At 41.1% G+C, this 15,756-nt stretch overlaps 1 protein-coding gene across 6 annotated transcripts in view; it reads right to left on the reverse strand.

Annotated features, from left to right (window-relative positions):
* Window positions 1-15,408, reverse strand: part of ppm1ba (protein phosphatase, Mg2+/Mn2+ dependent, 1Ba) — a 38,885-nt gene extending 23,477 nt beyond the window's left edge. Inside the window, exons 1-2 of one of the 6 annotated variants that reach the window (XM_049002680.1) lie at window positions 14,978-15,388; window positions 10,136-10,167 (exon numbers count right to left, since the gene is read on the reverse strand). The gene's annotated coding sequence lies outside the window, so the exon portion shown is untranslated. Of the gene's footprint in view, window positions 1-8,003; window positions 9,054-10,135; window positions 10,168-10,559; window positions 10,679-14,977 lie in introns of those variants that run through there. The other 5 variants (XM_049002682.1, XM_049002681.1, XM_049002679.1 and 2 more) reach the window with 5 other exon arrangements.
* Between the last annotated feature and the right edge of the window lie 348 nt (window positions 15,409-15,756).

Raw genomic sequence — 15,756 nt, forward strand, 5'->3', positions numbered from 1 at the left:
GGAAACAAATTCTGCCACAGAGGGTACCCGGAAACATATGTGCATCATCATCTGCCATATTTGACCCAGATTCTCAATACAAAGACAGACATTACAGGATGGTCTTACCATACTGTTCACATAATCACAAAGGTCATCTGTTCAATTATTGTGTCAAACACCAGCCTGGGAGCAGGAAGTCAATAAAGTAAGAACATCTATGAGCAAAAACCATGAATATTTGTACAGATGCTCCTCTTACAACGGGGTTGGGTTGGGTAGATAATTGATAAACTATATACGAATTTTTTTCCTTATCAAAGTTTTCCAAATAATACAATTGAAAAGATATAATTGAAAAATCTGTGTGAATAAAGTTCATTGTTAGTTACAACTAATGCTATTTTCACCAGGTCAAACGGCATTATCAGATTATAACACACAATACATGCTTTTTCCTGCAGCTCTGTGATAAGCACACCCACCAAGACGCATTGCATTGCGCACACAGCAAAGCCCTAGCAAACATTCTTACAAAAAATTTCAGAAACCGGTTACTATTTAAGTTCCTCTCCTAAACAGGCACGTGCGTGTGTGTACTGCAGCGTCCCATTTGAACTCGTAACTCGGAAATTCCTAGTTCCTAGTCAGAAATTTCATGTGGAACAGCCCCCCTGAAGTTGGAGAAATCTATAAAACCCTGACCTCAGAATGCAAGATGGCTGCGCCCTTTATCAACAGAAATTAAAGCTGTAGCTTTATACCGTTTATTAGCTCTTGCATCTTATGTGTGGCTCATTAAATCTGCCTGATTCATTTTTTTCATTTCTGAACTGATGCCAATACACAAGTGCCGATACAGATTCCAATACAAGAGCTCATTTTAATATTTTAATATAAATTGTTATACTTTACTAGTTTAAAATTAATAGTATATATATACAGATGAAAAATGTGTGCCAAAAAAACTAATTAGGCTACTAGAAACATACATAACATACTGTTCACCTTGTCTGTGCATCTTAAGAGTTCCTGAGGCATTTGCAGTTCAATTTGAACATCTTTCAAAGTGAGGATACGCACGTGGTGAATGCTTAAAATGCCCCGCAATGTTTCTCCCACTGGCAACAGCATCACTTACACTTCGTTGTCACAGCAGTCCCTTGTGTCTCACAAGCTGTAGCAAGTGTGCAAAACAGCCCAAGCTAGCGACTCCCAAATCATCCATTGTTTTTCATACTATTTGAGTTGTCTTGCACAATTGCATGCATTTTGTTTAGTGGGATTTTCCACCAAACGCTATTCCCACTTCTCAAAACTTTTTTTTTTACAAAGAATGCAAATCACTGTGCTACTAGCTGGTGTTCAACGTGTAAAATACTCCCAGATCGTCACCTTCTTATCTGATGTTCTTACGCTCCTTGTACTGCAAAGGGTATACTCATGAAGTCACATCAGGCGGAAGTCACTGCGCTCACACCCAGTGAGTAGCAAGAAACTGAGTGGCAGCCTTACCGTTCAGCTTGAATGCCACAAAAACACACATCTAAAATGGGAAAGAGCTGTCGTGTGATTAATTGTACAAATATATTTAAGAAAAAATAAGCAAGTATCGGATGTGGATCAGTCACATATAGTCCTAGATTGGCGAATACCGGATCGGTGCATCTCCAGTACACACAGTACTGACCAATTCCTATATGCGGACATGTTATTATACTGTTTTTATGCACAAAATACTGCATAATGTGTTATCAAATGATATTGCTAACAATGGCTAGCAATCAAGGAGGCTAGAACTGGGGCCTGTTTCAGAAAGCAGGATTTCTTGCTTAGCTAAATAACTTGATGGATTTATAGTAGGCTAAATGTAAGTGAACAGTAAGGACAAATGTATGGACATTTAAACTGGGGTAAATTGAATTCAACAAGTTATCTGGATTGTCAAGAAATCTTGCTTTTTGAAACAGGTCCCTGGAATTGCTAAATAACTTGCTATACTGGAACGCAGTTAACTTGGGTGTGACATTTCCAGCTCTGACTTCAGACCTCCAAGGTAAACAGAATGCAGCATTTATATATAAATAAAATCCTGTTGGGCATCGTTTACTTCTGTTAAACAACGACCACTGCCAGTGCACTGTTTATTTGGGCATTATTTCCTACTCCTGTTTCTACTGGGGAAAATAAAAAGTGAAAGGAACACTATCATTGCATCTTGAGTAGTTTTTGCATTAGTGATGCGTTGTAAACAGATAACAGATAAAGGGGCTTTCACATGCTAGAACTGCAAAAGACCACAAAGCTTTCAGCCCAGTATCTCTGCCCAGTGACAGTGGAACCAGCGTTTCATAAAAACATGTGAACCAAATATTGAAAATTATAGGCTGCACAGCACTCCGTTAAGGGCATTTTTAACAAACAACACTTCCATAACATTAACATAACATTATATTATTGCTTGTAATCGGAAATGCACAATATCAGTTTATATAAACGTATTCATTCATTGATAAATACAGGATCATGTGCTTAGATAGCAATAATGTAGATAATTTTTAAACAAATAATGCAAATTGAGGTATTGGCCAAACCCTACAAAAGTGTTGCGTTCCGGTGAAGCTACTGTAAGTTTAATATATCTTAAATAGGGCTGCGGTAATTAGTTGACGTAGTCAATATTAATATTTCACAGATGCATCATTATTTTAATAAAATTACCATTATGATTTCTAAAACGTTTCAATTCATTATGACGAATGCTTTCCTTTAATATCACTCGCAATTATGGGAGTAGTTCAAATTATCACAAAAGAAAAAGGTGGTTTTACACTGTGCAAAGTGCAATGGCATTCCACTGCGGTACTAGTGCTATGCATGAGCACTGGAAGAGAACACAAACAGGCACAATTCTAGATCGCCAGAAAAGGCGAAACCACCATGCAATCTATTCATGTTTATTAAATAACCATTAGTACGGAGAGCTTTTCAATATCATCCTTGGAGCTGCTAAATACATTCATTATTAAAGCCATAAAGTTGTCTGCCTGCTACATCAGAATCTCTATTCAATCAGTGTTTGTGAAAATGTTTAGGCTAAAATCTGGGCTTATCCTACATTGATTGATGGTGTGGGTTCGTGCGCGTTGGACTTGCTGGGACCAGTGGCATTATCGTAAACTATAACGAAAACAGACACTAAATAAAAGAAAATAATGTGTGAACCAAATTAAAAATATTTACACAAAAAAGTGTCGGACTTTTATCTGCAAAAAAGTACGCCACACCACAAACAACTTTTTGCTTTTATCCATAGTATCTCCTCTTTTAAAAGATGTTGGGGCTGCTGATCTGTCACTTCCTTCATCGCACCTTATAGCTTGTATTGCAAGTGGCGTGCTCCACTAACTTTACTTAAGCATTATGAATATGCCAAATTTATATAGATTACTAATTCTTGGGCATCACAACATGCATTTCAATATTTTTAGGCATACTACTAATCTGCTTATCAAATTGTGGGCAAAAATATTGTTCATATAGTACTGAAAAGCTGGTATACATTATCTAAAGCCTTGCAATGGAATAGAGTTTGTTGCTGTCAAAATAAAATTAACTTAAATAGTCAAGTTGAGTTTCTGGAGGAAAATTAATCTTTTAGATTAAATCGTCAAAAAGTCAATAGATTAATCTATAGAAAAATAGTCGTCAGGAGCAGCCCTAATGCTAAGTCAAATATGAATGACATAAATGTCACTGAATAGGTACACTGGAAGCGTTGCTAGCCTGAACAGATCAAAATTCAAATTTTGATGACTAGTGAATGTACATTGTTATTACACCATCATAATACTGAAGTATCCTAAGTCAAACCATCACAAAGCAATAGCGGTCTGTTCATAGTTAAGCTCTAATAGGGAAGGAGTTCAATCAATAATGATTTCAGAACCTCAGACAGTGATAGGTCTGAGCAGATTCAACCTGGATCTACTTTTATCTAATATATATTAAAGAAATAAAAAAAAAAACTAAACAGATGCTTACACCTGTTAGACAACAGAGGCCACAAGTTGAAGCCGGAGTTCAAGATCTCTGGGTCAAGCAAAAAAACAACCTAGCAACTCTGCCTCGGAGACCAAAAAAAGGTCTGTAAAAAGACCTGGATAAGCAACAGCAGGGGGTCTGTGTCAGAGCAGCAGCTGCACAGCGATTCAACTGGCAGGCTCAGCTGCTGATACCTCCCTTCCCCTGTGTCCCCCTTTTATGACGTGCCCAAGGCATCATAAAAAACAAAAGGCTGACATCCATTTTGTTACTACTGTAAAGTCAGGGGGGTGTCACACTGGACATGAGGGCTAGAAGCGGTACTGCAGTGGATGGACCAGGGCTTAGAGCCAATGACCAGAAACACCACCACACAAACCAGACTTGAGAGAGTGAACAGTAAGCAGCTCAAGAATCACATGAGATCCAGGCTCGAGGTGGAAAGGTTAGGTGACCCATCCCACAGAGGAATAAGCCAGACCCTTCCCATGTGGAATTAGCTCATCCAAAGGCATTCATTTATGACTTATACCCATGGTTTTAACGGGCGTGCCAGAGAAACGATGCTCCATTCTAAAAATAAAATAAACAGCATATCGTTGCCAAGCTACTCCAAGTGCTCCTCTCCAAACACGCATTTATTTCATTCAGTGCAACCAGGTTGATTGTAGCGCCATGCCAATCTGGGACGGGGAATGGACTGCCCTCAGCCCCACAACCAGACTCTCAGTCCATACAAGGAAAATTTCACACAGAGAACCCGCAAAGGATGGGCGAAGGGAAAGAGGGGGGCTTTTCCACTCTCCAGAGCATCAACCTGAAACTTTCTCCTGTCTGCCATCTCTGGGATCATGGCCCGGCGGCAGCAGTTGGCAGCATTCTGAAATGGGTGGGACCTCTCTCTCCTCTGCTGCTCAGGGTATTTGCACCCTGCAAAACTCTGATTTCTCTGCACTCCTTTCTGGGTGTATTCTGGCTGAAGTTCTGAAGAGCGTTCAGCTGCCGTAACAGATTCAAGGCATGTGGGAGAGCTTAGCACTCCAAAAAACGTCCCATCTCCCTGATTCAAATCCCTTTGCACTGCTGAACATTTCCGCTGGTCTCAGCATGAACCACTGTTCCATGTTAAGTAGCGCAAGACTGTGATTGGGTTTAGGATCACACCCCAGGCAAGTGTTAGAGTATCTAAAACCTCCACCAACACAGGCCATAGGGGCAACCGCACAGCTCCCACACACCAACATTTGGTGAGGTGGTGTGTCTTGCCACACTGGCTCTTCATTTGCAGGACCACTTTTCAACTGTTTTCTACAGACTGGGATCACACATTATATACACATATTTTAATAGAAACAAATTTAAAAATGTATAAAGCAAGGGTGTCCCTATGTTTCAGGAATTTTGAGACCAATGACAACACAGACACCACATCCATGCTAAGGATACATGGACACACAAGATTTGCTGGACGAATAGCACTAGACACACACGAAGACCTTTAAACACAAACACAAAACACTGCATATGCAAAATCACTAGTCCTGAGCTTCTTAGAGCTGAGAGGACAACAGACACAGGGACAAGACTAACCCGCACCAAACGTACAGGTGCTATGCATGTCCACATCAGTCAAGAAACGATATTAAAGAAAGCAAATTCTATATGTCTGAGTGGTATGAGAAAAGGCGCAACCCAACTTTTACTATTGGGCTATACTCTCTGCGTGACCAGCTTCACACATCAGCACACTTCAGATGGAACGGCCACAGATGCAACTTATCCTCCTGCGTTTTCTGGTGTCCTGAGTCAATCACACGAGGCATGACTACTACAGCTTAGGTGATAAATGGATCAAGATGCTGATCTATCACTCAGTTGCTCTTACAAGAGGTGACTGAAGCCTTTCTGCCATTCAATTTCATCATGAATGGCAGTCCATCAGTTTGTTACCCTTCACGGGCAGAGCATGTATCAGAGACATTTTATTCATTGGCCTCTTTAGGAACGTGAACACCAATATAATCGTTTGGACCTCCATACTGTGGACTTCAACGTGATTTTCTGAGATGGATACAGCATTATTTACTAGCATTAACTAAGGGAACACGAAATGCACTTCTGCTTGGCTGGATACCCTTCATGTAAGCAAGACAGAGGATGGAGCACAGGTAGTCATGTGTAGCAAAACATGTCAACACCAGGGTTACCATGGCCACTGTGACCCAACACTGGGGCCCCGTAAAAAGGCAGGTGACCTTCCACTGTGGAGAAATGATTGCATGAATGAGAGACAGCAACTTTCAACTTTTAGCTAACTTTCTTATGATGTACATGGTGTAGCAGATCAGCCATTGAAGAGTTCCCTCGCTGTGACAGAAGATGGTGAAATCACTGTCATATTCTTCGCCATTAATGACATTTTAAAAACACAGTTTCATGGGATTTCCCATCATTTCCATTAACGTTATTCTGTCTTCCGTACCAAGGTCACATCTGTGGTTCCAAAGCAGATGACCAGACGGAGCATGAGCTTTCTACATGCCCTGGGTACCATGCGATTACTCCAGACAACCATGCTGCTGGAACACACTAGCATTACCCTGCACTGCTCCCCCATTATGTCAGGTGGGTGGTACTGACACTAAGAGGTTAACATTTCTAGTGGCTTCAAGTGAGCCCCACATAAAATTTTGATGACAAAAGGGTTGGAGATCACCGTTCCATCCTCGGAATTGAAGATGCGCAATCTCATGGAAAAGCAAGCCCGCGCACACATGGCCACGGGCAGGGCTGCGGTTTTCCCAGGCTTTTCCAAGGCTGGAAGCTGCTATGATCCCTCTCCCGTACAGAAACCTGGAAGGACTTCAGCTGGCGGCTTATGCAGCCTTCTGCTGGAATGTTATTCCAGCACAAAAAAAGGAAAATCAACAGTTGTAACAGAAAAAACAATACTCCCTTTTAGAGGGCCTGGGTCTGTGCGGTAGTCTCACAAGTGGAACTGAGCTCTGAGCTATTCAAACCTCTAGGGTCAGCTTAACAGGGCCAGTTAGATGGTTCTTCTCTGACAGTATTGATTTAAGCAGAGACAGTCAATGCTCACCCACTCGGGATAAACCGATATCCACGAGAATGTCAAACAAGAAACGCAAACATCAACGATCGCCTGTTTGCAGCATAAAAGAAGAGGGTAATCAAACTCATTTTGATTTACAGCTCATAATCAAGTGGGCAGACAATGGGAAAAAATGGATTACAATAAGCAACACACAGGCGTGAGACTTCACTGGCTTTCAACACCATATATCAGCAGTTTCAATCTTGGGTACACAGAAAGTTGCATAACACAGGAAAAAACTTCATGACCAAGATGAGTTTGTTGTCTAATTTAAATCAACATCAAGACGTATATAAATGAGCTGAAAACCTTCATAAAAATCCAAGCAAATCATGAGCAAACTAGTGAATCTGTTAATAGTAAGGACTAATAAACAGAGTAAAACACAAAGTAAAACATCCAGTTAGCTAAGATTTCACTTACGCAACAGGAGTAGTAAATCAATGGCCGTCTCAGGCCACAAAGCAGCACACTGGAACAGATAAAAGGTCAATGTTGCCAGGACATCTGGCTTGAGGCCATGTATCCCTGTTTATATCCCTTCTGTACATGTGCCCATCACCCATTCAATGGAGGATCTGCTCCCTATAGTGCAAAATCCATGAGAAATAGAAGTCAAGAACAACAGCTCAGTCTGCTGCATAAGCATCCAGCAGGTTTTACACCAGTGGAATGAAAAAAAGTCAAATGAATCTCATATATCAATCTGTGCTGCTTAGCCAAGAAATATAAATTGTATTGCCCATGGATGGCTCTGACTTGGATTGCTGCCTTTTTAACACAGCTGATACAGAGACACAGAACAGTAGTAACCCACTAAAAGTGTCAAGTCATTAGTGGCTAAATAATCACACATATTTCTCACCTGGTCAGACACACCTGTAGAGGGAAGCAAGTGTCCCAAAACAACTCGTGACCTGCACTTCCCTTCTCTAAACTGATGCTTTTGCCCCCCTTAGTTATCAGTGACCCGGCACTCGACACCCTCGCAGGAGTTATTCCGAGCCCTCACGTCAATGCTCACAGTGGCGATGGGCAGTATGGGAGAAAGCTGGAGGAGGAGCACTCAGAAACTCAATTTGGCCAACAGGGAATGTCACCAAAAAGGTCATCTGACCCGACAATCCCATTATATTCGAAACAACAATGATCTCTAAATACCTCACAACTTAGCTCTCACTGCAAACACCTCTTCACTCCGTAGACATCTAAAGAGATCCTGTGTATTGCACACCTATTATCCAGTTTTAAAAAGAAGGAGGTAAACTAAGGACTGCGTTATATGTACCTGACAGGCTATACAGAACATACGCAACCGCCGATCTCTCAATTTGAGATGAAACACACACACACACACACACAGATGACATCACCCACAGTAAAATAGACGCTTGGGCCCCGTGGGCACAGCAAGGCAGCCCGGGCTGTTCTCTGAGTGAATCACATCGTCATCATCTAAACGTTAATCATCGAGGCAGTTAAAGGTTTGCGAAAACTGAACTGCCACACAGCAGGTCACTTCTACTGGAGTCATATTTTTTGACAGCGACCCTCAGGAAAAGTTGTAGGACGCATTTAACAAATGGGATATGCATACCATTGGCTCTGTCCCCAATCCCTCCTGTGACTGCCCTTCCACCATGGAAAATGGCGCAATGTGACTAAAAAGTGAGGAAAGCATTCTGCCCAACCATGACACAGAACAACCTAACATTAAAGATCCCTAATGACAGAAAGACTGGAAAATGGCAGTACATATTCAGGCAAAGAATAATACATTTGACATTATCTCAAATGAATGCAACATCTTGACTATCATTAGCCTGGCCCACTGCATAATCTGACATATCTGATGGCTTCTTAAGCATAAGACAAAAGCTTCTCAAACCACATAGATGAGAAAAAAAAACATACATCACTGTCCAATGAAAAACAATCATCTCTATAAATCCAATTTTTGAAGAGCATAAATTATTTTTTTCTGAAATTACTTGATAAAATAAACCTAAAACAATGTAATGAGACACCCTTAGCACCACAAATAGAAATCTATCTTTACACAGTAGTTAGTGAACGGTTTAATGTTTTAAGTGGACTTGTGTGGTTTTATCACCATGAATTCCAATGGCACAAGGTTAGTCTGAGTGTTGTCACCCTGTTCACTATATTTCAAGGACTTTATTGGTTATTGGCAAATAGTCTAAATATTTGGACACAATCAGAGCTTTGTGTTACCATTTAATCTAGATATTAAAGTTGAGTTGTTAAAATATGCGATACTATGCAATCCATATGAACGACCATCATGAATGCAAATGCAAACTAGTACAAACATAAATGCTGTTTTTAAACAAAAAACCTTAGGCTGTTATTTACCTTCACAGCGGTATCCGACAAACAAAATGCAGGGCAAACTTTCTTCTGGTTTCAGATATCAGCAATCAGTTGAGGTGAATTAGTTGATGCTAGGGCTACACAAGCAATCGCTATTCAATTGCAATCGTGATTCATACCTCTAATGCAATCTCATTCAAGGGCTGAACCATAATCTTGATTCCTCAGTCCTTATGCAATTCCATTCTTACATGACAACGATTTTGCTGCTCCCTTTTTCTCCTTAAAGCAGAATCATTAAATCACAGCACTCTTTCTATTCGGCAAAGTTTATTCAACAGTCCCACATTAGTAACAATCATATTGTCAATGATCTACCGATGTGGAAATTTTGACCAGTACTGATAACTAGACATACTCCATGGGTATAGGCCAACTACTAGTATCGGTAAAGGGTTAAAAAAATTAGCCGATATTTACCGTCGATAATTCCCTTTAAAATGGTGACCCATATTACTTCAACAGCTAGAAAAATGTCGGCTGTATGGAATTATTTTAATGTCAGCAAAAATGTTAGAAATGCACTGTGCAAACATTGCCCTGCTAAAATTTCATGAGGGCAACCTACTAAAACATTTCAAAGCAACAAATTTGATTGCTCACCTTAAGGCAAGAGTGAAGAATACGAAGTGTTTCTGAAAAACAATATATTTGATAGCAAAAGAAAATTCAGTGCAGAAAGAGCGAACTTAAAATATATTACTATATTAGAATATTATGCAGTTTTATCACACTTAATGATCAGCGATTCTGTTATAAATGTTAAAAACATACAAGATGTATACGTCATAAAATATAGGGCTCTGGGACTGTTGTATGCCACAGTTGATGTTTTACCAAAAAACATGCATTTTTTATGCATTTGGGTGCAGTGTCCCTTTAAACTTATTTAAGCAGTGTCCCAAACAATCGGTAGTAGCATAGGTGCCCATTTTCAAAACAAAGTCAGAAATTTCTTTATTGGTGCATCACTACCGATAACCAATATGTTTTTGTCTAATAAGGGAGGGCTGGAAGTGAAACTTACCAAGCTTGTATATGTCAAGGGACAGATCAGGAATAGGGGACCCGCATGGAGAGCAAACAGGCAGCCAAAACACTAAACAAGAATCTGTATCGAAGATGCAGGTTGCAAAGGTTGCTAAGATTGTAAAGTGAAGGTAGAGTCAGGTCCGGGGATATCAGAACAAGCACAAATGCTAAGAAGGGCAACAGGACACAAACACTTAGCGGGCTGGGGTTCAGGAGAAACACTCGTCCCTAACAACAAATTGGTAAAAGCAGTTTGGAAAGAAGAGACTTGGTAATGCTTGGTAAACAAAAAGCTGTCAGTACCATGGTAAATGTGACCGGGTGAGGGAGCATGGTGGCGGAGAGCGATCAGGACCCATCCTCAAAGCATTATAATAAAAATAATAAAAAAACAATGATTGTTGATGTAATAATAATTATACAAGAAAATGTACTGCTCAAGAATCGTGAAAGAAAATCTTGATCTCGACTGATTGAAAAAAAATCTCGATTCATATTTTGCCCGTAATCTTGTACCCCGAGTTGATGCTCTTCCAAACAAGGGGTGGGAGATACATGGCTTTAATGGAAAGATACTAGGATTTAATGGAGATACTAGTTAAATAGATGACTTAATAAAACATCTTTTCATTGGTAAATTAGATGTTAAATGGTGTCAGTAGACAGAACAATGGGTCTAGTATAACTATAGTAAAAAGTGAAAATTGTCAAATGTGGAGAAGTGGGGAATGAAAATCAAAATCTAGAAGGAAGAAAAGCAGACTAATGAATAAAGGGAAGGCAGACCTCAGTCATTTTAGATTTTGGAGAGAATCAAATAAAACATGCTTCACTGCTAGGCAATAAGCGCAGAAAGATGTGATGTGAAGTTGAAGAGCATCCTCCGTTTCTGTCGGAAGAAGTCGAGAGAGGGCAGCTTTTTAATTACTCTCACCCTCAATTATCTCAGTCATTAAGACCGAGCCATAGACAAACAAGATACACTGGGATGGAAATATGTGGTGCCTGTCACAATAGAAGAGGGCCAAACAGTCATGGCCTTGGGACTGGGATCTGACATGTCAGTCAAACCCAAGCTCCTGACTGAAGAGGTAAATCGACTTCTTACATGGAAACAAATGCCAGACCTGTCAGATTTCATGCTATTTTTTCTACCACTGGAATATTCATCTGGCCGTGCATTGCATCCTCGCTTATAGACACACATGAACCTTGAATTTCAGCCATTAATGTTGACATTTCAGAACAACTATGCCACCCGCCAGCACTTCCCACGCGTGAGGCATCAGACCATGTCTGCAATGTCAGCATCTCCCACAGTCATGCTGAAGACACTCACTGGGTTCAACTGTAGTGAACAGACCTGCTTCCATTCCATTACGCTGACAGCAAGTCAGCCTTTCACTCATTTTTCTTCCCCCCCATGCTCAAGCTCTTTTGCCTTCCTGACATTCTGCAGCGTACAAGAAAATTTTGCAGAGAAACGACAGGAAAGAGAAAAATTCATAACCACCATTTCTGATCAGAATAACTTCCCTCAGAAAAGCTGGGGGAGTAGAGCTCCACAAAAAGTGAGGCAGAATCCAACAGTGCACACCTGAAAGAGCCGTTACCACTTAGAGCAGGTCTCAGAATCCCTTCCTTTTTTAACACCAGCTGATATCAATTACCGCTTTACATTTCAGCCATTCTCAAAATGATAACATACATACCCAGATAGCCATTTGGCATCCAGTTACTCAAATCATTTAATAATAGAGGTGAAAGAGATTCAGGTACCATCAACATGGATGCTACTCAGATATACCATTAAAGAATCTATTTCTCCCACACTACTGGCTTTCTGAAAAAGATACAGCAGCCTCAGCTAGGCTGTGGTACAGCAGTCTCCCCAAAATCTTAGTTATTTTTTGTGAACATCGTCATAAAGGTTGATCTATACTTCTGTGTAGAATCTACACCATAGGTAGCAGTGCACCCAAGGCCATAACCTGACTGTGGTAGTTACAGTAATGCCCTTGTAATGCTTCAGTGCCTGCAAGATGGCTAGACAAACCCGAATAAAGTGCTCGGGCCCATTTTCCATGACTCCCAGCTCAGATGGTATGGTGCAAGTAGCCCTTCCCAAATAAACCTCCAAATTCTGAGGGAATACTATCAAACTATACCTCTGGGTCATTCCATAGTCACTAGTTTGGAAAAATGAAGAGCACAATGACCATCTGGACTGACTGCTGGCTTGACCACAGAGCTTTAACTACAAAGAAACCAGTTTTAAATCTGTTAAATACATTTACACTTATTTTGCAGACAATTTTATTGAAAGTGATGTACAGTTCAGAAAGTAGGGTCAGAAAGTGCCTGGAGAAATAGGGGTTAAAGATCTTGCTCAAGGGCCCAACGGTGAAATCATTTTTCCAACCATGGGATTTGAACTGGTGACCTTCCGTTCACGGGCACAGAGTCCTAACCCAGTGAACCACACACTGCTGCAAATACTCGACCTGCACAAATAAATAAGTAGATTTTCAATTATATACAAAGTACACAAAGTACTTCAAGTATACAACGCATTTTACAGGACAAAAGGCAATAATCAAAATTAAACACCGGCACTACAATTTATAATAATAGAATATGTAACATAACTAAATGTTTTTCTCTGGATATGGAGCTATATCTGAAATGCAATCAGAATTTCAGAACATCAGCTGTCAACCTACAGCTCAAGGCAAACTGACCTACATACTCCTCCTGTCATTGCCCAGCCCATAAAACTTCATTTATCTAACTAAATACATGAATAGTCAAGTCCAGTGACCCTGGTTCTGCCTATAAGCTGGAGAGAGCAGTACAAAATAACAGGGGCCAAGGAGCACAGATGTAGCCCAGAGATGAGACAGGACTCACAAAACTCAATTCTGCTGTTACCTCAATCGCTATATGTGGGTGGATGGGTGTGCCAAAGCATATACGACGTAGAGTAAGTTATACCAAAAGAGACTGAGGCAGACTCCAAAGGTTGTCAAAATACATTTACTCTCAACTTTCCTTCTACTGCGTTTCCTTCTATATCAACTTGTAATTTGGCTAGTTGAAAATGACACTGACACACTGAAAGTGTCTACCTAATGTCTCACAAATATAAACATATGGGTTTCTTTCAGCTTAAAAAGCAGTCAAAATCGTAAAACACAATCAAAAATAACACGGTTTACAACCTTATGTCAACAATTAGACGTCCCTCAAGCTAAGTAACCACGTTACTTCCCTGGAAAGTTGATCTAAAAAAACGTGGAGCTCCCCCATTTTAAATTACATATCCGAAGCTAAGAAAAGTGTTGCAATTTGCAGCTGTCGTAATAGGCAATTCACCAAACGTGCTAGCTGCACAACCACTAAACCGAAATGACTCAAACGCATCGTGCACACTTCTACCAACGAGTAACATCGTTGAGTAACGACGGTCACGTGGTTCCGCCGAACTATTACCGCCAGGTTACATGGAGGAGTGCCACTATTATTTTTGAATAATGACACCCCCTTCCAATGCAGTTTTAAAGATAATAAATTATTAAATATACACGGGATCCTTCTGTGCACCGACAGGACTCGTATGTTAGGCTTAAACCTTGGAGGTTTGGCTAAATATAGAGAGCGAGGGGAGGTACTGGGGACGCACTGAAAACTACCTGCATCAGCCAGAGCTTTTCCAGTGTCTCCTGTTATTACCAGCGAATAAAGCCGCCCCCTCCTCCGCCCGGCCCCCCCAAAAAAGAGGACACACACACACACACAAGCCCAAACTGACAACGCCATGTCGAAGCCGACGATCACTTTTAAAAGAGGACGAGCATTCATTTCCCCAAGAAGCGCGTTGTGACAAACGCTGTCACCCTCCAGAGTGCGCTGCCTAGAAGTGACACTACGCCTTTCACCCTCACGCTACAAACAATAGGACATTACATAACGTGTTGAACGCCACTCCAGACCCGAACGGGCTTTATTTGTCTCCCCTCACCCTCTACCCGCGTAACCGTAAACGGGTTTCTGGACTGTGATACCAGCTCAGAACACCGAAATCAATATGGTGAGCTCGGTGAGCGTCGATCGGCCATCACCTCCCCAAAAACAACAACGCTGGCGGACTGTCTTTCCGTGACGGGTTCATTAAAACGCATTAAACTAACTTAAATGTTTTTATCCAGCATGAAGGGACGTGTGTGAGGCCGCGCTACATTAGCGAAGCATCGTGTTATCGAGCTAGCCGCGTTAGCTACAGAACCGGGGAAGAAACACACATACACATACATACACTGAAATACCTGGCTATGCAGCTAGCCAGCTAGCATATTTCCAAATAAAATATCGCCTCGAATATTTTGCTCTATTCCCGAATTAAACAGTACTTACGTTTTCAGGGTTGAAACTAACGCACCTCCAAACGCCACTCCAGGGTGTGGGGATAGATTTTTTAATGTAACGAATGTGCTGTTTTCCCTCTACAGCTAGCCAGCTAGCCTGCTAGCTAGCTAATATGCTAGCTATCGAGATTGGGTTTCACACGAGCGAGTCCACTCTTAACAGTTCTCTACTTTGGTTGTGACAATTTTCGTACATGTTTGACGCTCGGTCGACTGGTCGGCACTATCGACGAACACGAATGGTCAATTTGTCGGGGGGTGGTGGGGAGCCTCAAAATGAGGAAAAAAAACAATATAAAATAAATTTGAATTTGCTACCTAGCTAAATGTTACAAGCAGATGACGTTCGCTCCTCCATTGAAGGTCTACAGTTCTCCCTCAGCTTAACGGCCAAATCTAGAGGAGGGATCGCCTTTTCTATTCCCGCCGGTCATTGGCCAGCAGGTGCTAAATAAATGCAGGGCCATTGGGTATTGCACCTGCCGGTCAACTGAAGCGCTAGCCCATCCTCCATGCCAATAGTATTGGCGAGATGACAATACAAACCATTGCGGACTGGTTTTCCGCAATGTCAATCAGCCGTAAAGCGTCAGTGAGAAAACGCTGTAGTTTTTGTCACATGTGACGTTTGGAACACGCCCATATTCTTTTTTATATGATTGGTTTTGGGAGTATCTCGGTAAATATCTAAGTTATGTTTTGTTGTTCAGTGGGATGAGTGGTGCGCGAGTTAAAGAGGTATCCTTTAGCCAGAATTGGCTATTTGTA

Source organism: Brienomyrus brachyistius, unplaced genomic scaffold (assembly GCF_023856365.1).
Source record: "Brienomyrus brachyistius isolate T26 unplaced genomic scaffold, BBRACH_0.4 scaffold71, whole genome shotgun sequence".
In the NCBI taxonomy this organism is placed as follows: Eukaryota; Metazoa; Chordata; class Actinopteri; order Osteoglossiformes; family Mormyridae; genus Brienomyrus; species Brienomyrus brachyistius.